We start from the raw sequence: 325 nt of genomic DNA, 5'->3' as shown, positions 1-325 counted from the left end.
TAATTTTTTTAATTTTCAATTAAAAAATTTAAATTTATAAACTTAACATACAAAATAGATAAACCCTAAAAAAAACACCTAATATGCGTTGTGACTTGTGACTTTGTATGTAAATCAAAAGTTTTGGTAAGATAAGATAACATTCATCTGCATATGATCCATGAAAATTGGTTGTCAAATTGTGACCTAATCGAAGCATCCAATTAGATCAAATCAGCCACAAATCTCACACCATCTAGTAGCCAGTGGCCACTGGCCTCACCGAACTTTATCCATTATGTTATTAAGGTTTATGGTCCCAACTTAATTACAACTATTATACTAT

Source organism: Arachis ipaensis, chromosome B05 (genome assembly GCF_000816755.2).
Source record: "Arachis ipaensis cultivar K30076 chromosome B05, Araip1.1, whole genome shotgun sequence".
Classification (NCBI taxonomy): Eukaryota; Viridiplantae; Streptophyta; class Magnoliopsida; order Fabales; family Fabaceae; genus Arachis; species Arachis ipaensis.
Note: the sequence above shows the minus strand (reverse complement) of the source record.